This window comes from Vanessa tameamea, chromosome 13, assembly GCF_037043105.1.
Source record: "Vanessa tameamea isolate UH-Manoa-2023 chromosome 13, ilVanTame1 primary haplotype, whole genome shotgun sequence".
In the NCBI taxonomy this organism is placed as follows: Eukaryota; Metazoa; Arthropoda; class Insecta; order Lepidoptera; family Nymphalidae; genus Vanessa; species Vanessa tameamea.
Window position 1 is genome coordinate 7,808,719 of NC_087321.1, and position 27,594 is coordinate 7,836,312.

The following is a 27,594-nucleotide window of genomic DNA, read 5'->3' on the forward strand; positions in this document are numbered from 1 at the left end:
TAAATCAAACGCCAAACACCTCGTAGGGATGAGCTCGAGGATTTAAATTTTAATGAAAAAAAAATGTTGATTACTTTTAATTGATCCAATATAAAATACAAATTATAACATTGAGAGAACATTTTAGATTTATAAATAAGAATACAAACAATATAATAAATGTATTTTATTTTATAAATATGAGATAAAGTCAATGTCGAAAATTAAGTAGGTATCATTTCCGGTGAAAGGTAAACCTTTACAAGAACGCTATGTTCGATATCACAATATTATTTGAAGAATATTTTGAGCATTTCCTTATTCATATGTATCATATAAATATCCATCTATATCACATCAATTAAAATATTTATATTTAACTTATACTTCATGGTATCTTTAAAAGAAAAATGTATGTGTAATGTACACGTGTAAGCCGTAAAGCGTTCAGTAAAGTGTAATAACAATTGTAACAAATTAGGCTGAATGGATGCGACCGAAGATTACATATATCTTTTAAAAAAAAGAGAATCATTATTAATTTTCAATAATTTATATGATTGTTATATTATTCTCTTATATAAAAATCTACACTAGCATATGATAACAATAGTAATGCATCTTTTCCAATTTGCCTAAGTAATAGTATTATCGAAATTGCAACACGAAGTTTCCTCATATAAACTTATAATGCCTCTATTCGTAAAGTCACTTGCTGAGCGGACAGGAAATATGAAACTAAAACGATATGTTCATGCTTAATCCGCTTACATTCATAACACTTAAACCAGGACACCCTTGGAATTTAATCCTACCGTTTAAAGCATTACTTTCAATCTCAACAACATGCACCATGATTTCTTATGGATTACTTTATTCTCAAAATCAAATATCATCAGAGAAGATAAACAAGCACATAATTTACTATAAAAATTTACACATTTATTATTTACAAAAATTTGAAACATAATAATCTGTTATGTATGTTTAAGCTTTATTACAAATTGCGAGGAAATTCTTGGAAGAACGAGAGTTTTAGATTTTTAAGTTAATTTTGAAGAAAAGAAAATAAATCAATACAAATAATACTTACACAGTACGTCATAAAAGAAAAGGTAAATATTGTTCTTTCCAAAATTCAGCTTTTAATATCAAATATATATCCTTATGTAGACTTGAAATTTACATGCATTAAAATTTATAGAATTGACATATTAACAAGCTTAATAATAGTGGCAACCCTATTTATTGATCACCGACGGGTCAGGGCGGTCGTCGCTTACAACGACCATTCGACGACAAAACGCGGACCACCATCAATGAATGTTTAAAATGTCACTTCCAATATATTTGACGCGTATCGATCTACACGTAGGATAATCCAAACCATTGAACGGCGACTAATTTATTCTAACTGTACTTAGCGTCATCCAACAGTAACATTAAAATATATTAATAGTAAAATAAATATAGATATAACTATATCATATTATAAAATAAAATCCTACCGTCGTTTGTACGTAATAACTCAAAACTACTATATGGATTATAATACGGTTTTCAACGACAGTCGAAGTTTTTTACGAGGAACGTTTAGGTTAAGTGTACAATTCATTATGACTTTATATAAATGGACTGAAATATAATGATTGTTGAAGTTGTAGGAAAAAGTATGCCGACCAATCAATAGTAAAATAAATATAATAAAATATAATATAATATATTTTTTAAACATAATATACAAAACAGTTTAAACTTTAAACACCATCTTCATATTTCAACCCTATTAACGTTTATATATATTATTTATAAATATTATGTAGACCTTTATTCTATCCGTGCGAAGCCAGAACCAGTAGCTAGTATATAAAATATACATATAATATATATAAAAAAACAAGCATTTTTTTAGAAAAAAATGTGGATAGTATTAACCATTTGGGATTTCTTTCACCTGAAGCCAATTTTGGGTGAAGAAACAGGTCATGCTTACCATAAAAATGTATTGTCTTTAGAACTAAACTAAAATGAAAAGTTCAACTTAGGATAAAAAGAACTTACCAGCAAACATTGCAAGGTAATGAAGCTTGTAGTTATACTATTATGCTTTTTCTTACATGTAATATTTTTCTCTGAAAATTTTAAATATTAATAAATTTAAAAGCTATTAAAATTTCTATCTACTTAGTAATAAGCTGACATGAAACAGACAAACTAGGTCAACCACGTAAGCCTACAAAATTGCACCTCTTACACGAAATACTTCGTTCCACAGATGAAACATGACAATGTTAGCAGAAAAAAAAAAGATTAACAACTGAAATATTTTTTTTAAATAAATATTTTTTTATTGGTTTCTTGTTGTAAAAATATTTTTAAACTTCTAAATATTGGAGATGAAGTTTTTAGAAATTATACATTATTCCTATTTTGATTGTATATATAATCTTCAACAATAAAGTTATATTTTATATAGTTATTTATATATTGATAAAAGGCAAATGTGCATTGTATATAGATTATCGGCATTGAAAGAGATGCGGGCGTTCAGGAACAATTTAGTGAACAATACGTGTTTCAATTGGTACAAAGTAGTTAGTTCCGTAATTCTGCCTACATACGTCTTATGTAAGAAATATTTGCATTTCGAATGCGCAGTATAAAATTCCTATTTATGAATATAATGTTAAATACGTTAAAATATAAAGGTAAGGAGGTTTCGGCTTCAATAATTGTATGTAGTTTTATAATAAAAGAAGGTTTTGTTACGATATTTGTGCATACTCTAAACTAATGATTTTATTCGTGCGATCTTCTTCGTAGGAAGATTCGTATCTTTTTATTTGTCTGTAATTTTTAAAAATTACTGAATTATATTACTTAAAAGACTTTCCGAGTTTTCGTGAAAACCGTATCAAGATCACTTCAACTGACAGAGTGGTAGCTGCTACATCAAGCAAGTAAAGGAAAATATATATATCGTATTTCGTTAATATTTACAATATATTTTGTTTTGCTAATGATAAAAATAGTAATTGTAAATAGTATATATAAACGTTTATCTATGACTATCTCCTCTGAAATCTCACTTTTATCTCTATTATAATTAAGTACTCTAATCAAACAAAACAGGCAAATATAATTGGCATTACAAAGCAATTTCTGCGATTATTAAAGCAAATTAACCGATTGATGGTATTCAATATCTAAAATTGTAAATTTAGCTCAATTTGCGCCCGTCATCGTCGTAATTGCGTACCGTTACATCAATATTATCCACACATAACAAGCTATTATTGTTTTAATCACTAACTATGGAGACTTTAAAGTTAAACTTGCCTTTATGTTTTTATGGTATTATTAAATATTTATTTATTTGATTTATACATTTGATGTATACATGACGTAAAATTAAATATAACTTTATATCGAATACGTGTTGTGTTCACGATCATATTTTACACTTCACATTCCTTTGAATATACTATAATATTTGTGTGAATGAAGATATGGTTAGAAATAATCTTACTGACGTTACTGAGATGACGTCCGACAGAGAAGTATGGAAGAAGAAGACATGCTGCGCAGACCCCAAGTAAAATTGGGATAAGGGCAGGAGGATGATGATTCCTTTGAATATACTACCTATTTAAATCGGATAAGTTTTCGGCAAATTAATGGAACGTTAAATATTAAGCTAAGAAGAAAATATAAATTGATTGTTTTTGCAACTCATAATTGATATGACTGTATAGTGTATTTATAAACCTAAGAAACACATTGACAAGTATGTTTTACTAGATTATAACGACATTTTAAATATATACAAATACATGTTAAACAAGTGGATCGTTTGTTATATGAAAGTAAACTTTGAATAACAGTGAGTAAATGATAATATACATAACAAATTAATTACAGTAAGAGTGCTTTGAACCCTTTGCTATAAGTCTGAGAGAGTTTCAAGTATCCTACAATATAAAGCAGCGTTTGATAGGTTTGTATGAAAATTTTAATTAATTAAAATTGATTAAATTTAAAATTTTAAGTTTTATAAGTAACTCTTATTTTAGAAACATAAATAATTTAAATAAATAAACTTTATTTTGATTAAATAATTTATTTCTATAATAATGTAACATAAATATATTTATTTGTTTCATAATAATGTTTTTTGTGTTAAATAAAGAAATATATAGTGCGTACGTCATTAGATGAACGTTATTAATTGAGTGTTGTAGTTGTTGCATTATGAATTCGAATATCTGTACCATATGTCATAGCGCACAGCGTGTCTACCGGCTGTATGCATAGTAGGGTCTGCACAACCACTACTGGAATACAAAGCGGTATCTAATATAAATTCTTATTAAATAACGATGTTATTTCAGAAGGTCCTTCGTTTACTTATGGACTAACTTTAAGGAAAGAAGAGAGAAGTCGATGTAGGATTATTTACAATAGAAACTTTAAGTGTTGAGTAAATTATTAAGCTAAGTAAAGTAAGTAAGATATACAAAAGTAAGTAAGTATACATTTATAAATATGAGCATATTATTTACATAAAATAATGTCTAAATATAAGTCAATAAAAAGTCGACGTTCGTATAACCGAGGTTTTCGATACTTCCCGTCTTACATAAATGTAAAATATCTTTAAAACGCTTGTTATGTCTTCGGGGGATAAAACTTTTTCAATTTTCATCCAAATGCCGACTTGACGGCACTTAACGTGAAAATATTGCCGAATTCAAGCAAAATGTTCCCCGGATACTTTTATAATTTTTGTTTCCAAATACCCTTCCTGTCAAGCATACATACCAACTAAAACAACTAAAAGTGAAAAACTTAGTGGTGGGGCTTTGTTCAAGCCCGTCTAGGTAGGTATGTTTAATCAGATATTCAACTGCCAAACTCCAATATTGAGTATTGTTGTGCCCCCGTTTGAAGAGTGAGTGAGCCATTGAAAATGCAAGCACAAGGAACATAACATCTTAGCTCCCAAGATTATGATGTAAGGAACTGTTAATATTTCTTACAGTATCAATGTCAATGGACGGTGGTGACCGTCATTTACCTTCAGCAGGACAATTTACTCGTCCGCTGAGCTTTAAAACTCAACATTCATTAATTCGACACATAATCTAGCCTCAAAACATGCGTGATCATATTTGTAGTCTTTGTATGTTAGATGTTAATCTATTCAATATAACAAGTATTAAAAACCAAAGTCAGATTTTAATGGAAGTAAATTTTAATTTTAATCATCTAACTCCAAGCAAATATTTCGAACAATTACCCGACAGTTCGTGTGCTTGTCACTTCGAACAGTTTGAAGATGCGAGAGACCCTTTATTTCGAAGCTCGTCGCCGACCCGCGCCCCACTTCGAGTGTAAAGGAAGATAAATTGAAGTCACCATCGACCATTACCGTTTTGTCGTACAATATCGTTTTAGAATACGGTGGAATGATACTCACCTTCCACGTAACGATAGCAAAGATCAAGTTTATTATTTTTGTTGTAGCAAAATTTTGTCAAAGGGTTATGTATATATGTTTTGCTTAACTTTCCGTTTTAAAAAATGTATACGTCGTTAACGCGATTTTAATATTCTGACATTTACCCTTAACATATGAACGATGAAAACTTTATACGGAATTACCGAAGATGTTTTTATTAAAGAAGGGATATAAACGTTTCAAATGAAGAGTATTATTTGAACTTCAAAGAAGCGATTCATATAAAACGAGTATTACTTCACAGCAGCAATTGTACAACATTGTTTTTAAATTGAGCACAATTTATTTATAAAATTATAAGGATTAATTTTGGCACTTTTTGGGTAGGGATTTAATAATATTTTTATATGTGTACAAGGATTAAATCAACTACAAAATGTTTTAAAAGACTTTCGTGTCCTTAGATTAGGTGCATAGATTTTTTGTTTATACATAATAACACATAACTACATATGTCAACAGTATATACATATTTTATTAGCCAATTCTCAATCGAATATTAAGCTTACTGAATGACATGATAAAATTAATTATTAACCAAATAATACTCAATAAATAATTTATGTCTTGATTCCTGGCTTTTGGCATGTTTAAATAATCAATTAGTAATCCATTCAATTGAGTAATTACTTTTACTATTTACTATGAGAAAAGTTTTAATTTGAGTATTTCTTTGCATACCTTTTTCTTTTTTAATAATTAAATTACATTTTAAGCGAAATAATATAGTTTTTCAACTTTAATCAGAATTATAACTATTATCACTAAAACATTATTAAATTTTTTGTATTATTTGAAGCAGATTGTTAAAAACACATAAAACATAAAGTTTAAATATTTGAGCAAAATTTTAACCTATAATTATTTTGTTAGAGATTAAAATTAAATATTATTACAGCGTTGATTTTCATACACTATATGTAACACCGCTCCGTTTAATATCGCCATTATCATGTAATACACTTCTTAAGATTGCCAATGTTTGGCATGGCAATGTTAATATGGTATCTACTAATATAATTTTATTATAATAATAGTATAAACAAGAGCATAACACTATCTAATTCACGGGCTCTAATGTGATATCCTTTGAACTTCCAGAATCACAGATAATACGAACATCAATATTACATTGAAGACTTATTATGTATACGACTACCGATCGATCGTAATTCATGAATCCCAATAATAAATACGAAAATGTATAGAATACTATAATGAATAACAAAAATATAAAAGTTCATATTTTTTCTAGAAAATAGTTCTTTATATGAACCATTCACTCCGAATATCGGCTTTAGCGTAAAATATCACGTAAAGGAAGTTTCCTTCATTAGTTTGGCTGTACGTATAACGACTTGCATTGTGAGTCGAACAATAAAGACAAACACTACCATTTGAATATCTGCAACGAATCTAGAACCAGGAAATGGGAAAACATTAAAAACAAAAGCAATAAAAGACTCTATAAGTGCCTATTCGAGTGAAATTAAAATCTAAGCAAATAGTGATCGGAATAAAAACTGTTATGTCTACAGAACTCGGCCGTCGTAACTTCGTAATTTAAGTATTCGTAATTTCAAAATCAAAATTTTCAAATATTTTGAAGTTAAAAAAAGTTAAGTTAATAAATAATAGTATATCGTAATAATAATAAGTATCCTAAATTCATTACACCCACTTTGGTTGCGTAATAATCCCAGTACTTGAAGATTCATTTGGCAAGGCAATCCCTGATGGTTTAGTATCGGCGCTGAGCCAAGTCCCAGATCTGATAGATAAAAAGCAAGCTTTATCTTCAATTAATAGACACTTCCATTTTTAAAACCTTTATAATGTTATTATTTCGTCATTATAGTATTGACTTTTCTCGATGGGACTAATATTTTGTTCAGCCTCATTTTATTCCAAATATGGTTTGAAATTCGTTTCTTTGTTCAATCGCTTCTCTTTTTTGTAAATATTATTTTTAATGTTTTATATTTAATATATATTAAATATAAAAAAGACCAGTGAAGACAACTTGAATCTAAAACATAACTCGTATTTTTTTTTGAAAAGACAATACATATTTTAATTACTAAAATTCATAGGTTTTACGGTAAAATATAAGAGAAGTAAATAAGTATGTCGATACATAAGAAATTAAAGAAAAATGTGCTCGACTACACTCGAAACGACGTGAACGTCTTTACTTGATAAATAATTTATCTTACTGCGAGTGGAGATGCAACGGGTATAAATATAAAAGATGAGACACGTACTTTATTACTATTTACTGAATCAATAATAAATAACTTATTCGTATATAACAGAATGTACATACGGTATTTAAGAATTTATAAAATTATTTAGACTTGTACGTATTTTACATGGTGGTGGGACTTTTTGCAGGCCACTCAAACTCAGATATTCTTCCGTCAAACAGCAATACTTATTATTGTTGTGTTTCAGTTTGAAGGGTGAGTGAGCCAGTGTAATTAAAGGCACCTGGGACAACATCTTAGTTCCCATGATTAGTGGCACATTGGCGATGTACGGAATGGTAAATATTACTGACAACGTTAATGTCTACAGACAATAGTAACCACTTACCACGGTGGTAATCGTTTACAATTTTCAAAATAAAAAATGACATGGAGCGATTATTTTTCATGTGAAACTATAATTTATATACTCACTAATCATCTCACCTATCGCATTCAAATTTACCTATAATTTTTTTACGCATTTACATTCAGCAGTAAAGGCCTTTTGGATCCCACAATAAAATCTGCGTCTACTAAGTGTAATAAATATAAATTACCTATTTTTTAAAACAATTATTGATACCGTTATTTTCTTTGATGAAAATTTAACGATGAAAGCAATCAAATTAATTGTAACAATTTATGAAAGGAAATTAATATTAAATCTAACTTGAAAACCCGCAAGAAGTTATGGTGTTGTACCTTAATTAATATAATAAAACTAAATCGAAACATTTTGAATTGGCATATTTAATTAAAACTACAAAGCTATTATTAAATGACCGAACTAAATGAACATCGATTTATTAGGTAAAAGTTTAAAACAAGAATAATTTGAATAATGTTAGGTAATATGTAAAATATTTTAAAACGAGCTTATCTTGTTCGTATATTATAATATTGAATACGTTCAGGAATTTATTTTTAATTATTATTTAATTTCAGATTATCATAATTGCGTTTTTACACGTAACTGATAATGTTTAAAGCAATATATATATATATCACATTCTGGTGTTCCAATGCCTCTGAACTTCTTATAACTCTTCCAATTACTAATGTTGTTCCGTTGGTTTAAAAAGATTATTTAATATGAAGTAGAGGTGAATGCAAATCATCTCAAAGACCACTTAATTTACCTTAAAAAAATTCTAGCTACTGATATATGTTAAATTTGATATAAATGTTCATAGATTATTGAAAAATTTAATTTACTATCATACTTAATTGATAAGCATATAAAATGTTTTATCGCCCGCTATGCTGATGTGTCAATATTGTGAGGTAATTTAAAAGTATTTTACTTAAAATAGTCGCTATCGTGTCAAAAAGCTATCCATTAATTATATTGAACAAATGAAAGTCTAGAATGAGCCCATTATCATAAAAACCGAACAAACGTATACCACAAAATCCATTATTATAATTACAAACCTCATGTCAAAAATAAAATTTAAAAATGAGACTTTTTATTATCTACCGTTCCAGCGTGCTCTTCTCAGCGCATTTTATATCTCAAAATGTAATCTTTGTTTATAGTATCATAAAAACCCAGCATATGAAACGAGCCAAATTAACGTTATGGATGCATGAACCTTCTACGTTTTAGTGAATTTACACTTGGGCCACCAACCCGATATTATAGAGCAGCTTTACTAATAAATTATTCGTACGACGTTCGAACACCGCTTCCTTTGTCGCATTACTTGGAATATCACCTTCGTTAGATTCGTAAAACAAAACTGTACCTCTGTGTCAAGGTCACAATCTTAAAGAGAACTAACTAGGCGCTCTATGTGTAACAAACATACGAGAACAAAACATGTTTGATCAATATTTGTGTCCTTGACATTCAAATTGGACTCGCATCCGAGTTGTAACTGTTCTCATTTCATTATTTAATATTCACCCACCTTATTTTCTGGTATTATGTATTGCGAACACTTTTACTTTTCTAATGTAGCACTTACACCGCTCACTGACAATTCTAGTTGATTCGTCAACGTCACAGTCACAGGTAAGACACGGGCGCGTAGTGTACCTAATGTACGAGGAACGATGAGGCTACGTAACGTAGCAGTTCGTAGCGTGCGAGCGTAGCTCACGCGAGTGACTCGACTGGAAGCCCCGCTGCCGACGCGGACACGGATTGCGATCCGCAGTATACACTAAATTTCAGATGAATCTGTCTCACTTGTTACGTTCTATGATTAAACTAAAAAATATAATCAATTATTATTTTTCTATAAAATTGTATTCGTACTAAATAAACCAGTTAAAATTCTAGAATAAAATATCTATGAAAATACTGATAATTCTAAAAATATTCAGTTAAATTATCTCTCTGTCCTAGCCCATTAATCGCTTAACAAAAAATGATTCAACATCAGGCTGTTGAGTAATTAAATTTAGTAAAACAATATTACACGGTCTTGATAATATTTTTGATCATCTAAAATAAAATATGAGAATCTATTTTTAATTTTTATTTGTATAAAATTATTAAAACCCCCATTTCTAATAATACATATGATATAAAAATTTTAAAGATAGCAATATATTTTGTTTAATTTTTTTACCATCAGACAGGATTTTTAATAGAAAAAATGCATTTACTCGACTTAATCAATTAGATAAATATAAATTTATCTATCAACTTTACTTATTCTGTGCATCAAGGAGCCATCTAATGCGCATGCGCCAAGTGACGTCAGCGCGTCGCTCACAAAGACCGGGGCACGCTCCACGCCGCCCGTCCTCAATGCTCGCTGCAACTCGCTATAAATCAGCTATGATATTGAAATACTCTACCAACGTAGATGTGTTACTGGGTCCACTCTAAAATATTAATTGCTTTTATCTCATCAAAACAGTAGCAATCATTCTCTCGTTTTTATTTAATTAAATTATCTTTTGTATGATGATAACTAAAAATTGCATATTATTAGTGATGGACAAGATTGAAGAAAATATTACGCCATTCATTGTTACGTCTGAAATAAAGCTTTTATTTTCTAACTGTTTTATTTTTAAATACTTTATACGTGCAATTTGTAAATACTGTAAGATAAGTGAAAAGTGTATCATTAATACTAATGATGCAAACTATCAGTAATAAGTTTCACACACCTCCAATCGGTATATACATAGTTGCATATACATTTTGACTATACTTAAAATATATTTACCTTAGCTTGGACTGTTTCAAAACCATTAGGCAAATTGATTTTTAAATACATAAAAGGATACATATCACGTTTCAATATTAGTATTTTTATACGAAGACAAGTTATTATATCTACTTACGATTTCCATTTCGATTCATTCAATAAGGCTTTAAACTTTTTTTAAGAAAAATAAAATAATATAGACTTAATAAAATAAAACTATTCAAATATAGAAAATACTAGGTGTTCCATTCGATTCTTTCAATAAAAAACATAAATCAACAAAAAATTACAGAGTCAACCTATTATTGAATCGACCTTTGCAGCTACAATTTGATTGAATCTTTTGAGACGGGAAAAATCGTTTTCGATTTAGCAATCTATCGACCAAAATCGACTCGTGTGAACGTGGTTTAAGGAAATCATTTCATTGATCCATACACATATTAGGGGCAAAACTAACATCTATGAGATTCCTAACAAAAGGACAGACGCGAAGTTTTCTCTCGGAGCCCTTTCTATTTGGGGTTGTCGTCGCCCCCCGATACACTGCCCTTTGTGAGGGGACACGGCAATATGGTGCAAGCTACGAACGAAAGAAAATAATAATAAAAACAAAAGACACAAAATAACGATCGGAAGTGCAAATAAAACATCTTCTACGGCGTTTAACTTTTCCTCAGTCTTCTTACCCTTCCAAGATTGTTGTTTTATAAATTTCTACAATACACTCATTGTTTTTTTTATTCGACCATAAACGTCAAAATTGTTTATAAATGATATAAATGAAATTAAAAGTGTTAATAATAATAATATTTTTTTTACCATTTAATAATTTTCCTTAAGAGGCATGAGTTTTCCTTCCAGCTGTGAAACAATAAGAGACTGTTGCTTTTTTATATAAAACGTAATAATATATTTTTTTGTATTATTTTAAATTTTAAGTTCTTTTATTTCAATTTAGAGAGATGAATGAATATAAAAAAATGTATATATTTTAATATCAAACTTTTATCATGTCAAGCTCGTAATCATCGGAACCCTCGCTTAAGTACCCTTTAAAAGGGACACGCATTGTTGATATTTCAACAGGTCATAAACAATTTGAAACATAATAATCGCCAAAACTTGTACCGAAAAGATGGAGAGCTATTAACAAAAATGCACTAGTGATCGTGCGATAGTGACCCTCTCCCCTCTAGCCCCAATATAGTGGCTCTGGCATTGATCACAATAAACCCTACGTTACTCCTCTCACACATTATACATGGGTCAGTTGTACCAACACTATTGAATTTATTTAATCAGACTGCAGGACCAAATTACTTTTTTTTTTTAATTTCTTTTATATCAGTTCTAAGGAGTATTTATGAATGGATTTGTAAATAATGATCATAAAATTATGTGTCAAATACATACATGTAAAGTCGACATCCATATAAATGGGTAGATAATAGACTGCAGTCAATCACTGCCTCGTGTACTATTGACATAGTCGGGAGTACCTGCTAATTATAGGAAACGACTGACGTGGGTATGGTAGCCCAGTATACGTGCAAAGAATGTTTAAGATTACCCAGATTACCACATTACCCAGACCCAGCCCACCAAGGCGCCAAATACCTTTTGATGATTGAACCAGAGTTATAAAAGACGTATATGTCTTCAGTTGCCCATATTTTATTGCGTACTGCAAATCCCGAGTTACTGGGTTAAAATTCTGTGACAAGCCTATAAAAGCTTAGTAGTTCTTTTTTATGGTATATGTTGGCGGACGAGCATATGGGCCACCTGATGGTAAGTGGTCACCACCACCGATAGATAATGGTGCTGAAAGAAATATTAACCATTCCTTACATCGCTAATGTGCCACTAACCTTGGGAACTAAGATATTATGTCCCTTGTGCCTGTAGTTACACTGGCTCACCCACCCTTTAAACAGGAACACAACAATACTGAGTACTGTTGTTTGGCGGTAGAATATCTGATGAGTGGGTGGTGTCCGGTGGAGACGGGCTTGCACAAAGCCTTACCACCAAGTAAAAGTTCTGTTACCATACTCAATAGAAGCCCGAACTTAAACAGTTTTAGAAATAATGTAAATGTCTGAAAAAATGTCCTGTGCCTGATCTTTCCTCTTGCGTCTCTGGATGCATGTTCCTATTTTTAAGCCCAAACATACTCCATGATATCTCTCGTGCAGTTTGCTAGGTCTTGAGATTAGGGACCGTGGTCGAAATCGGTTAGGATAATATAATACACATCCCCAATAAATTATTTCGTTGTATTATTGATTTTATTTGATCTTAACCACTTTAATTGTATAAACATAGGTCTGTAACTATATAACGATTTATTTACAAAACGAAATATGAACCTGTTGTTGATGGTACCAACTCGTCTCGTTCAGGACTTCTAAAAATAGAACTACAATGGTGGGTCGATAGATATCCTATGACCTTTAAGCTTGCTTTATAATCAAGTTTATACTTTTATTTAATATAAAAAGATCGTTATAACATCCATATTATTAAGTTTATCGGAACTCGCTATGCTGACATTATTTTTTTAGTATACAAAATGCGCGAATATACTTAAATGGCTTTAAATCACGTCTCATAATGAAATATACTTGTGCATGTTATATGCATGCACAGCAAACTCTTCCGCATCTTGATAGAGATTTATGAACGGTTTATGAACCAAATCCGTGCTGGAATTTAAAGTCACTCTCAATAAGAGAAATAATTTGAGTCTTGAGAGATTGCGATGTTACATTTACTGTAACGTCGTCCTCTGTTTTTGTTTTATGAATTGTAATAGTGTATTAACCTAATCATTTTAAAGTTGACTTATCATTTTGAGATATTTTTTTTTCGTGAGAACGTTTAAGCATTTTTTATAAAATAAAGCCGAAATATTTATTTATATATTTTAAGAAAGAGCATAAAATAATATCGCTTGGGTGGTATCTGGTGCTGCATTGGTTAATAGGAATGATTAATATTTCTTATAGTACCTTTGTCTATGGGTAATGATGACCAACTAAAAGATATGTCTTATTAGACAATATAATAAAATGTTATTTGTTTTTTTTTCCCAATACTACAGATAAATAAATATTAGTTTAGGCCTCTTTCGACCAAATACATAAAATATTAAAAATATATATATCATTTCTTATTAAATTCTGTTCTCGGTATTTTTTTAATGTTAATTGTATTGCCAGCAGGTATTTTAAAATAAGATTATAATATAATATAAAAATATAGGTAAATATACGACTACAGTAGTTGGCGCCTATTTTCGTATTTCATATTATTATTACGTTACAGTTACATTATAATATAATAGAAAAACAACAAAGACGGAAAAGATAAAGAAAATATAGTTGCAGTAAAAATAGGCATGAGAAGTGGCAGTAGTTTTGTAATATGAGTTTTTTAAATTTACCGTTTTTTAATTTTGCCGACATTTTTGTAAAAGTAAAGGTTGTCAATTTTGGAGCTAACTTCAACACGATGTTCTAATGCGGCACACTTTAATTGAAATTGAAACACATGCAGTTTTCCTCACATTGTTTTCCTTCATCGGCGGGCATGAAATTAATTATAAAAACAAATAATACATTGGGAAACCATGCCTGGCCTTAAACCCGCAACCATCGGTTAGGATGTACGCGTTCTAACCACTCGGGCATCTCGGCTCATTCGGCCTTCACGACTCGGCTCAGATATTATTGTGATAATTAGAATTGATAATTTTTAAATTGAAACAAATACGAACCCATATTTATTCATTAAAAACATTACGAGAAAACCCGAAACATTTACAGAAACCATCTTACGTACCAAATATCGTATCCAAAATTTTATATCCCTTATCCTTGTTATTACACTGGCTCACTAACCCTTCAAACCGAAACACAGCAATACAGAGTATTGATGTTTGGCGGTAGAATAATTTATGATTGAGTGCTACCCGCCCAGACGGGCCTACATAAATCCCGACTACTGGATAACATTTTTATTACATCTCAACTTTATTTTATTTATGTCATCGATTAATGCCGATGGCCCTTATGACATTTTTGTCTAAGCTTTCCTTTGTATTGTGATTGTATTCCATAAAGTCCACTCAACTATATTTTCTTATAAGTCTCAGTTATGTATAGAACTTTGGACTCTGTAACATTTCTGTATCGGCTGGATTATTTGTTATAGGGTATATGTATTGTAATGTAAAGTTATCCCCTTTGAAAATATTTACTGAGTTACTGATATTCTGCTTGTGGAAATACATTTTAAAAGTTGTTTCGACGACAAAGAGCTCGCCTCGAGAGTTGACGTTCGCCAGTTGGTATCATTTTTACGTTTCTCAATTCCTAAAGGAAAGATAAAACTTATTCATATCTACATTACTATTTAAAATCATACTCTAGGAGAATTTACGACGACGCTCCTTAATAAAACTCATATTTTTAACATTTGCGAGTTAGTAGTTAGTAGTTAGATACGCACATTAGATTTACAAAAAAACTAACCTAAATAATTATTTTGAATATCAAAAGGACACACATCAACAAAATTCAAAGTTTTTCATTAAAACTTATAAAAAAATAAATACCTTTCAAAAATATAATGTAATATACAAATGACTATTACGAGTACTTAAATTATACTTTTAACATATTAATTAAATTTAACTCTTTTAAATACCTAACCCAACTAACAGATGTTTAATGGTGCTTATGATACCATACATTAGATTCATACAAATTGTCTTAAAATAGTACAAAAGAGCAGAATTTACCATTATTTTCAATTAGCAGTTAAGTTGTTATACCATTAATCCACGTGATTAAAATCGGAACTGCTCTAAGAACCTATTCGAAGCGAACTTTATTGCTGTTCGTTTCTCTTTGACCTAACACATAGTGCCATTTGTCTTTTCCAACTCGTTAAATTCTAAAAAGAAAACTTGAAACTGTTATTCTAGGCACACTGTGGAGTTCAAATTTATTAATCGACTTAACATAACAATTATTAGATCGAATATAATTGTAACAATATATTATATTACAATTGTAATTTACGCCGACAATACAATCCAGTTACAGCGGAAGGATAAAACAAATTATGACGTTATAAAAGATCTACCAATGGCTGAAGAGCGATCACTTCCATATATAAACATTATATTATATTGTGTTGTATAATAAAACAATTTGAATCGCACGACCTCTCAACCCACACAAACTTGATAACAAAATTGCTTGACTTAAATAGATAATTAATACTCATATTAAGTACATTTCTTTGTTTAACCTTTAACATTAAACTTTACTTGAGCGTAGGCTTCAATTTCTCTCATAAATATACTCAAAATACGAGATAAACTAATCTCACAAAATCTTTTTCCAATATTGGCCATTATATTGACTCATATTACATGTCCGATCGTCAATCAAAAAACCACCATAGGTCGCTCCCCAACGACTTGAACTCAGCTGACCCGCTCTTATTCGATTACAATTTGTTTCGCCACGTGATTTATGGACTAAAGTCGCTTACTTAACTACTTCAGGCTTTACAAGTGCCATAGAACCGATATTTACCCGGTCTACATGTGACCATCTATATGTATGAGCGACAGTAAGGAATAGATTTAATATTAAGTAAGTAGTATATTCCGAATCGAGATCAATATCCGCATTAGGTACATTTTATTCTCGTTCAGCAATAATAAATAACACATTAGGCCGTCATTAATCTTTAGATTTTAATTATATTATAAAACACGTGTATGGGAGATGGGAAATCAATTCGACAGCGAAAGCAAAGCAAAAGGCGCTCAGGCAGGTGGCCAGCCAATTCACTTCCTTGTCTCTTACTGCGACGACCCTACATTTGTACCAAGTTTTACCCTAATAGTCCAGGAATGGTTACAATAATAGTAGATAAAGAATATTATTGTTGTATGATTGATATTAATCATTTCACATTTAGAAACCTAAATAAAAAGTAACAAAACTGTAACCCAATAACTGATAGATGTATGTAATAACTAAATAATTAAATAAAAAGTAAATTAACTTGATAAGAAGTTTGAACTTATTCCGACATACATCTATGCGAGTTAGTAGATACGCACGTGACATGATTTCATCTAACACTACAGATATTACGATGTATTCCTTCCTCCACCGCTGAACATAGCATTAATTTTAAACACAAATTAGGTATCGTATACAATCTCATTTGTTTTGCTCGGGTTTCATTCCGCAATCTTAAATTTTTAGCCACTGGTCCAAATTAGCTATTTCTGTATATGTATATACAGTAAAATATTTCTTTGATATATAAAGAGTAAGAGCTGAGATGGACCAGTGGATACACACGTGCATCTTAACCGATGATTTCGGGTTCAAACCCAGGCAGGCACCACTGAATTTTCATGTGCTTAATTTGTGTTTATAATTCATCTCGTGCTCGGTGGTGAAGGAAAACATCGTGTGGAAACCTGCATGTGTCTAATTTCAAAGAAATTCTATATACATGTGTATTCCACCAACCCGATTTGGAGCAGCGTGGTGGAATATGCTCCAAACCTTCACCTAAAAAGGAGAGGCGGCCTTAGCCCAGCAGTGAGAAATTTACAGGCTGCTAATGTAAAAAATGTAATGTAATATAAAGAGTTACTTCTTAATCCTCAACAGATTTAACAGGATTAGGCGGACAGGCCTAGACGTCAGGGGAAATTATAAAATCTGAGTCACATCTAACAAGCAAGTTTACATTATTTACAAACCAATGCCAACCGTATAGTAGCTATAAAATCAGCAAAGAGTATTTATTCAATTATATATTACTAGTGTTACCCGTTACGGCGCTCGCGTTTTAGGGGTTGGTCGTCAAGTATTAGGTATAAAGAAGTACTCTACGTCCTTCCTCGGGGTTCAAGCTTGCTTCATGCCAAATTTTATCAAATTCGGTTTCGCATTTATAAAATTAGTATAGATGATATTGGTGAGTTGGTTGAGCGTATGGATTATGTGAAAGATGATATGGATAGAAAGAATGTTAGTTATGAGATGACGTCCGACAGAGAAGTATGAAAGAAGAAGACATGCTGCGCCGAACCCAAGTAAAATTGGGATAAGGGCAGGAGGATGATGATTGAGCGTATGGTTTAGTTTTCTACCGCTATTTATCAATACTTTCAAAATCATTGCTCTGGTAACAATTTTCTTAATTGGTTTTTTACAATACAATAGTTCTTTTCGCCTTGATGGTAGAGCTTCTAGCCAGCCCGCCTGTGTAGGTACCAGCCACTCATTAGATATCCTACTGCCAATACTTATTACATACTATTTTGTTCCGGTATGGAAGATAAGGCGCCAGTTTAACTACAGGCTCAAGAGACATAACATTTTATTGCCTAAGGTAGGCAAAGTGGTTGGCGAAGTAAGGGATGATTAATATTTCTTATGGCGCCAAACTATGTGGGAGGCGTTGAACACTCACCTTCAGGTGGCCCATTTGTCCGTCCGCTACATATTACAGCAAAAAAGCAACTTTCTTAAGGTCGAGAGGCAGTTATAAACTCTATCGATTTTAAACTAACGCAGTGGTTATCGTTACTTAGATGAAAGATATTTAAAATGAGGCTAAATAGTGAATTATTACTTTTATTTACTATAGTACTTGGAAATGGTACGTCATCACTTCTACAAGACACATTGCTATGATATTATGGGATAATGAGAAGTTATAATGTTCTTTGTAGCAATAACTCCTCAGAAAACCTTCATATATAAACAAAGCAATACACAGTGTTGTTGATTGCTAAAATAACAAGGCTACCATAAAGTATCACATCAAAATATTCTTTTAAAATAAATATGCTAAAATTCAGTGTACATTGTATGTGAATTTCGGAGTGTGCTTGTTAGAAATTTGTAAATTATTCACGTAGTGTATGAAGTTTCATTACCCACACTGAATTATAAACTGCGGTCTAACTCAAACAATACTGTATCATTAGAAAACTAAACTCGTCACGTACAAAGTTTCCGACAGTTCTCACTGTGCAGCATGAAAATAATGCACTAGGTATTAGAAGTGTACAGAGAGTACGAGAGCAGAAACATAAAAACAATAATTATGATTCATGAAATCTAGGTTCTGGGATAAGAGGTACATGTACCTGCTCTAGTATTATTATTATATATATATGTATGACTAAAGAACCTTCAAATGATGCATAAAAGCTGGAAATAGTACATTTTTTACAGTACATATAGTACATTTGCAGTATATCTTTGTAGCATCTCACAGCAAACAACGGTTGGAAGTTAGTTCTACCTTCCTAATGGTGAGTGATCACCACCGCCCATAGACATCTGCTGTTATATCAGACGTTATGTCTCTTACCCAACCTTCAAACCGGAACACAAAAACATTAATTTATTGGCAAGTAAAAAAGTTTACCGTCGAGTCTTGTTTTACAGGCGTATCATTAATACTCGTGTGAATAAAGCTAAAAAGATGTATAATTATTAATTAGTCTAAATGACTAAAAACATTAAACTACTTTTACGTAAATGTATATGTAAGTATGTAAAATAATACTGTTACAATGTGACCCATACAATTTATCCCAGAATTAAAGAATTCAAATTTAAAACGAATGGCACAAATGATATTTTTCAATTATAATGGTAGTACTTTCTCATTTCCTCAGCACGACGGAGACGTTTAGTTGTTATAAGACAGGCGGGACCTAATTTTGGGATGGATGGCCGTCCTTTCCATGTTCCACGGCTTAACATCTTGAAAATGGCCGAATTTCCTCGATTATTTTATGTAATTACACAGTTGTTAAGTGATTATTCGCTTCTAGGACTTTGCTTATATCGTTATGATATTCAATGTTTCTTTTAGACATCAATTAATTGTGAAATTGGAATGTTTAAACTTGAGATGTTTACAACGTTTTGAAATATTATTTATTTTTAACTTAATATTGCTTACCATAAATCGTAGGGGTATCCTTCGTGCATATTTATTGGGATTTATGTAGGAGAGTCTTTGACCGATTCTTATCGTACTGTTCACAATTTCATAATCCCTCTATTACGAACAAAGTTTTTATTATTATGGTTTTTTTATACGTCAAATTTACTCTATTATTATTATTTGTTATACTTGACTTGAGCGAAGATAGCCTAGTAAATTAAACTTGGTGGTCCTGCTTGGTACACTTACTTGGTGATAATGAAAGCCCTACACAACGGGTTAGGCCTGGGTAAGTACCTCCTCACTCATCCGATATATTTTTTATTCCCTATATTTTTCAGGAATGAATTTGATAATTTCAAACAATACAAGTGTCTCAATTGGATAAAAGGATAAGACTTGTTAACAGTAGAAAAAAAAACTTTTTAGTAAGTTTCAAATGCTTATCGAGTATTTCCTTCAACATTTGGTAAAACTATAGACACAGGCCTTCTGAAAGATTTAGAAAAACTAAAACTATAAGCTTATTTTCACACCATCTCATCACAGTTGACCTTGTTTTCTTTCCATAACCTACTATAACAACTTTGAGTAAAATATTATTATTATTTAGTTTTGCCTTTGGTCAATAACTTAACCACTGCCACTTGATTTGATCGGAGTTGCAATTCAACGGTGAAATGCTGCTAGCATTCTTGACAACATTAACGTGGTCATGAGTTGTAAAGAACTATTTTAATTTTTTATTTGTATGTATATAGTTAAGGCCTTAATGTAAATATTTCTTAGATATAAATAGATGTGTGCAAAATCTTACATATTATTTTACTTACGTTAATTTGATCTTAAAAAAAGTTCTGGCTCATTTAAAAATTGAAATCTAAAAAAACATTAATAATAATGTAGTTAGTATTCATTGTTTTTCATACAAGAATACATATAATTACTTAGATGTCATTCACTTTGTAATATATTTTAGGTAAAATTTAAAAATGTAATTAATATGTATATATGTTTTATTAATATATATTTATGTTGTATATAAAGTAAATGTAATCGCATATGTATGATGTTAAAAGTATGAACTAATTATTTATAAATGTAACTTAATAAATTAATTTTAAATTTACGGAATCACATTATAACGAAATGACAAAAAACTTATGAAAGTGAAAGTAGGAGAAATCATTATTGTAAATTATTTAAGATCCTGGTTGACAGGATTTTCATAGTGACTCGGATTATAAGTACAAAATGAAGACGGAGCGCGCGGAAAATTACTAAATAGTGCAGCAACCATCAGTATTTATGTACGCACTACATATTATGGTGTTCCGAATAAGTGATTATTAACTGAACTGTTGACTGTTCACATGAGATTAGTGGACGCTTACAAAGCCACGTTAATAATTCGACAATCCGATTCAAAGTATATATATATATATATATATAAAAATCATGTTATAGTTTGGCGGACAGGCAAATTGGTAAGCGGTCACCACTGCCCATAGACATTAGTAGTGTAAGAAATATTAACCATTCCTTACATCATCAGTGCGCATCTGGCTCACTTACCATTCAAACCGGAACACAACAATACTAAGTATTGCTGCTTGGCAGTAGAATATATGATGAGTGGGTGATTCCTACCCAGACGGGTTTGCACAAAACCCTAAATATCAATTCAATAGTCAAGTAAAACGACTTGTTGTTTAAGTGATTTAATAACTAGCTAATATTATTGTATTACCACAAAAGGAAAAATATATATTTAAAGACGACGCGCTGTATGTTTTAATAGTTTAATTATATTACATAATGAAGATTTATGTCTGCAGCCAACTTTAGTTCTAACTTGTACCAGTATGTGAATAAATTGTTAACATGAACGCTCTTGACTATCGTAGAATTAATATAACGATGGAAGTTATAACAAAAGCGTTTTTTGTATATACGTCAAAAGTGCTTTTCAAATACAAACGTGACTTTTAAAAAAAAAATAAAAAAATATTTGACGGTCGTGTTACTCCTACAGTTAGTTTGAGTTGGAAATTGACTTATATGTATGCTACTAAACAAAATGATCAAACTGAAGATAGTGTTAAAGTGACTGGGAAAAAGAAAGCTGGAGAGAAGTTTTACTTTTCTAAGGTATAGGTAGCAATGAGCAGGAGGCCCAACTAATGGATTGGCTTACTGGCGTTACCGACCTTTAAGAATTGTAAACGCTTTTTTCTTGAAGGTTCCCAAGTCATATCGGTTCGGAAAAACCGCCGGCGAAACTGAGTGGTGGTGCGAGGTGCTTTCAAAATGGCGATGTTGTGAATTTTCGAACATCTATATAAAATAATCTGAATTATAAGAAATAACTTATATATTCTGTAGAGCCATCTTTATAGCTATTAAAAGAATATAAACCATAATGTACAATAATAAGAATTGTGCATAATAATGCATATTGGAGCATGACGTTGGTGAACATATTTATAATTTAACCGCCAGGTAACCTTGTTTAAATCGTTTAATTTAATCTACAAACATTGTGAACTAACTCGAATAACAGACTCTGACTTCTACTTATATTTCTAATATATGTTGACATCTGGCGACTGATTCACAAAAAAAACATAATTAATACGTTTTTTTTTAACAGACTGTGACTCATACAATGATTTGAATGTACTACGGACGTAGTACAATACTAGTTCATAGTTCGTATAATATGTATTCGAATGAATTGTCAATTGTTAATATACTTTATTGTACATCACAACCATAAATCTTAAAATATAAACAACTATTAAATGTATTGTACAACGGGCAGACTTATGGCTAATTAGCCATCTATTCCAGACAACCAAATCTTAGAGATTTTTTTTTAAACATCAGGGTAGGCGGTGCTGTTATAAACTTACATACAAATATTTACACACTTATAGTTATACTTAATATATATATATTATACACTAATAAATATTTATATGTCAATGGACACATAAAATTATGTCTAAATTTACTTAGATTTAACGACTCAAGATTCAGATTACTAAATCGTTCGTTTTTTGAAATAAAATTTAAAAAGATTAGTGATTGGTATCGGATGGTACAAAAAAAGGGAAAAAAATATTTAAACTACATAGTATGTAGCGATAAAATAATCTTTTAAAGTGCTTTACCAAAATACAATCCAATTGAAATATTATACATCAATAAAATATATAGGTAGATTATTTGTCACAATATAATCTCGGAATAAGTTAAAAATATGTTTTTTTTTTTAATCTTATGACTTATTATATATAAACATCTTTATATTTATAGCGTAATTTATAAAAATAATGTTTCCAAATATTATAAAAAGTGTGATTGATTTACTTAATTTAAAACAACAATTTTATAAGGATAATTTTAGACAATAACATAATTCAATTAGGTTCGTATAATATATATATGATCGAAACATATGATTAAGGAAAAGAGTAATGGTTAAATTCAATTTGGCTTACATTTCATTGGCGTTGAAAACGTTCGTTGTAATTATAGATGCATCTCTACGTCGACTTGAATCAAATTACTTATATATGGTTTCGATTTTTTTATATTAATCTAATAAATAAAAGAATAATATCATATTTATTTATATGATTAGTAAGTAAAATTTTATCGTAATATATGTAAAAATATTTGATTGATTATAATATAATTGGGAATGTTTTAGTTAATACTGGACCAGTCAAAGTTAAAGTAAACAATAAATATTCTGAAATGTACTTATTACTCAGTTTGAGTGGTAATTAAATCTAATAAGAATGAATATGCATTATATTTGAACAATGCTAATGTTTACTTTACTTTAATGTCAAGTTAAAACGGAAGTTTTAATTATTTTATCGTCTTATATTTTGTTATTTTTAATAAGACAAGTCAAGATGGCCCAGTGGGTACAACACGTGAATTTGAATCGTTGATAAAGGGCTTTAACCCGGTGAAGCACCTCCGAATGTGCGTGTTCTTTATTTTACGACATTTTACTTATAAGATATTATTTATATATTTATATAAACATAAAACAATAAAAATAATTAAGGTATGGTATATATGAATGTAACAATAATTTATAAAACGAGACATTAACCGACCATACTATCTTTTCAATGATAAACTAAAATCGTTTTTCAAGACCGAAATCGATTTAAACCGCTATCACCGTAATCAGATTCCCATTGCATCGTGCATTACGAACTTCGTGCACCCGTTAAAAACCTTTTTAAAATATATCACTTCTATATGTGTACAGAGATGATTTTCGTTCAACTAAATTAACGGAATAAAAATCACTTACTTTCACCTTTTATTTTCTAATAAAATTGTTTATTCTTAAACTAAATTGACCTTATTATGTAACATAATAAAATGTTTAATTATATTATTGACTATACAACTAAACTGTGGAATATAAATGGTTCCGTATAATTGCATATATTAACGATAAACGGAATATAAATAACGATGAAATGGAAAAATCTGAATGGTCTCAATTCTCCGAACTTATTTTGAAGAGCTTCGAGAGTCGAGAATCTCCGTTTCATGCCCCAGTAACTTCGTCGAAAGATTTAACATTCATTCCCTTCACATATGTTTACCGTAAATACAGCAAAAAATTGCTAACTCTGATTTAACGATTTTCTTTGATGTCATTTCAGAATGTGCTTTCGAATAATATCGTTTAGTAGTTTATAAATCTAAAACATTAGTATGGTATTTTTTTTATGCAATAGGAGCAAAGGGAAAGAAGTCTTACCTGATGAAAAGTGACTACTACCGCCCAAAGATATCAGCAACACCAGAGGGCTGTAGATATTATTATTGTTAGTAAAATAAATATATCAATTACGTTATTCTGTGTGTAGATATTAACAGCGAGATTTTATGTATGGGTTTAATTTAGGTACGGGTATAAATCATCTTTAATAATCTAATCTATATACGTTTTTCTCAAAAGGGTGAGGCTTTAGCGTTGAGTGAAACATTTATAAGCCCTTAATTTGCTTTTACTTCTATAAATATCATCATAATTCTTTGTCATAATAAAAAAAGTATCATTATCACGGTCAAAAGTCAATATAAATGAAATAAAAATATTATTTAATTATAACTATTACTTCGTGGTGGGACTAGCCCGCTTTGGTTGGTACCATCTACTCAATCGAGTATTCCAAACAGCAATACTTACTATAGTTGTGTTCCGGTTTGAAAGGTACATAAGACAGTGTAACTAGGCACAAGGTACAGCTCAGTTTCCAATTTATAAACAATATTTACAATATCTAGTGTAATATACATCCTAAATCTTGATATAAAAAGGTACTATGTACTCGTATGAGGGCCAATTGGTTATTAATATGGCTTGTCGAAGCAGTTACTTCAAATAAAACACAAAATCACTTAAAGTATCTGATATAATATACTTCATCGCTTTATTTTTCAACGAATTTTATTGTTATCACGAGATTATTTCAGTCTACAATACAGAAAAGCAAATTAGTGGCGGGATCCAAGATTTGTGTGGGAGGAGCTTGACTCTTGGGACTAAAGAACACAACAATTTATCTGCTGTAGGTAATGTAATGCTTACTAAAAAGTTTAATTAGAATAATAATTATCAAATTCACTTTAAGATGAGCTATAATGTCGCGATGGTTACGAGACCTGAATCTTAAACGATTCTAAGTTCAAACCCGGAGCAAACACTAATTAATTCATGTAATTAATTTGTGTTTATAAATCATATCGTGATCTATGGTAAAAAAACGTCTAAGAGCACATGAATCCACTGCAGCAGATTCTTCCTATTAAAAGCTTGGACATTTTTCTTCATTGTTTTAGCTCTATACCTACTTCTATCGGTCTAACTTTTAAATTTAGAAAATATTTTTGCTGAATATTACTGATTTCATGGACGTACATTTTCAACTCGAAATTCGGCGACGATTGGATGAAAAACGACAGATTTATTCGCTCTAGCCCTACAGAGGTTAGGCGGGCGTTTGACCGATTCGGCGGAAATTACGCGCAGCTTGCCTGAATCGCTGATCCGGTTTGAATCCGCACTCTGTCTCCCTTTTCCACCTGCTCTAGAGACTTTGCTCGATACATTAAATATTACACGATATGTTGAAATTGCATTTAAAGAAATGGAATATTCTATTTCGAAACGCAGTTTTGTACGTTTTGATATATATAACGCTTTATGATTTAGATAAAATTACGATGGAATGATTTACTTGTAAAAGTTTTGTATGTACTTGTAAAAATCAAGTGAGTAACTGCTTGTTCTGTATCTTCATATTGTTATGTTTCTTCATGTTTCATTTCATACCTACTGTAGTTAAAATAATAAAATTTTCAAAAGCTAAAATATGGCAAAAATGGTATAATAAGATCTCCGTTAATACATTTAAAATCTTTTTTTTCGTTTTTAATCTTAATCTTACGACGAAAAACGCAAAAAACTGTGTTTTGAGTAATTATGCTCTCCCTATTTATTTTTTATATTCTGCATAATCATTTTTTCTCATGCCGCGCTGCCAAAATTTCTGAACGTCTTTTATAATCTTTATTTAATTATTTTGTTTTGATCATAACATTATGTACTTTTTTTATCGTCTATCTACAGTAATTAAATATTATAATAACATGACAAAATTAGTAGGTGCATATTAACCTATTTTCTATCATTAATTTGTTATTTATAATAATTTATTTCTCTAACTACATATTATTACTATAATCGCATATACTTTTATGCTTATTTCCATGTCTCACTCTGTTGTCGACTCATTTGATGTATTTTATCATTTGAGGTGTCGTTACAATTGTAAAATTAACTGTCAAAGACAATCGCCTCACAGCCGCCACATTGGATTTCCAGAGGACAAAAACGAGTAAGGGACAAAATAAAGGTATTTAAAACGTTCTGCCTATTTCAAAAATATATAGCATTGTATTCTTATAACTAAATATTGCTTTGGTTATGTTTTAAAGTTTTACTATTTTTTTAACTCTTCGGCTGTTTTGATAAAATCATAGAAAGATAATGGCTTAAAAAAAAGAATAACTTGTTCTACAGTAGGAAAACTGCAATGCATAAGGCTACCTACTACTATGCTAATATCATGAAAATATAAATATACAATAATATGTATTCATGCAGCTACTACATTATAGTTACTAGCACCAATTAATATTCCTAAGATACTTACAAATAGGTAAATAGGTATCTATGCATATAATTATAGTAAATAGGACATTTGATCGAAAACAATTAGTAAGTACAAAACAGATTTATAAAGCGTGCGTTTACCTAATTTCACATATTTGAATATGTTAACATACACTTCCATTGTATTAAAGGTATAAAAGGTAAACGAATAAACGAAAATTTTATATTCCGATCTAAGACGAGCTACGAAACAGTCAAGTGAATTAAATGTTGTAAAAAGGGATATTTTTTTAAAAAGTAACCGAAGAAATACAACATTAAACGTAAGCGTTTCGTGTTTTATTAACTAGTCATTTTTTATAAATAAATCTAGTAACAATTGTATTTTATTATATTAAATTTCTGGTTTTAATTTTTTTTTTTGTTTTTCAGAAA

General features: G+C 30.2%; 1 protein-coding gene across 6 annotated transcripts in view; it reads right to left on the bottom strand.

Moving 5' to 3' along the window:
• The window catches only part of LOC113403368 (kazrin), a 93,952-nt gene extending 84,078 nt beyond the window's left edge, over positions 1 to 9,874 (bottom strand). For all 6 annotated transcript variants that reach the window (XM_026643897.2, XM_026643895.2, XM_026643898.2 and 3 more), the window contains exon 1: positions 9,663 to 9,874. The gene's annotated coding sequence lies outside the window, so the exon portion shown is untranslated. The remainder of the gene's footprint in view (positions 1 to 9,662) is intronic.
• Positions 9,875 to 27,594: the final 17,720 nt, after the last annotated feature.